The following is a 507-nucleotide window of genomic DNA, read 5'->3' on the forward strand; positions in this document are numbered from 1 at the left end:
TGTCCAATAGAGATACTAGTACCAGTTTACCAGTTCATGGATTAATGCACAGCCCCTGGCTTATTACGTGCTAATAATAATGTTTCTTTTTATTACTGTTATTTGCTGTAAACTTTGTTCATGCAATTTAACAAAATTATAAAAGGCAGTGATTCTCACCTCATGGATCATTACATTACTTCTTGAAAATCTGTGAGTAAGAAGAATGGCAAGGTATAAGTTTTTAATCTTAATAAATCTGCTATAATTTAATATAAACCGGGCTCTTTAATCTTACTATACAATGAAGATTGCTATAGCTCTATTCTTCTGATTCAAACTGCAATGCATAATCACTTTCCTTGGGAGTGTGCTTTTCTAACTATTCGGTTTAGGTAGGTTGTAGAGTTTCTGAAAAGCCTACTTGTGCATAGGTATTAGAAGAGGTTTAATTCTTCTCCTCTTGCTCTGTTCTTTGTTAATAATCCTCGCTACTAATTTTCAGACTCTAAATCTAACATGTAACAT

Source organism: Mandrillus leucophaeus, unplaced genomic scaffold (genome assembly GCF_000951045.1).
Source record: "Mandrillus leucophaeus isolate KB7577 unplaced genomic scaffold, Mleu.le_1.0 Scaffold143, whole genome shotgun sequence".
Taxonomy (NCBI): domain Eukaryota; kingdom Metazoa; phylum Chordata; class Mammalia; order Primates; family Cercopithecidae; genus Mandrillus; species Mandrillus leucophaeus.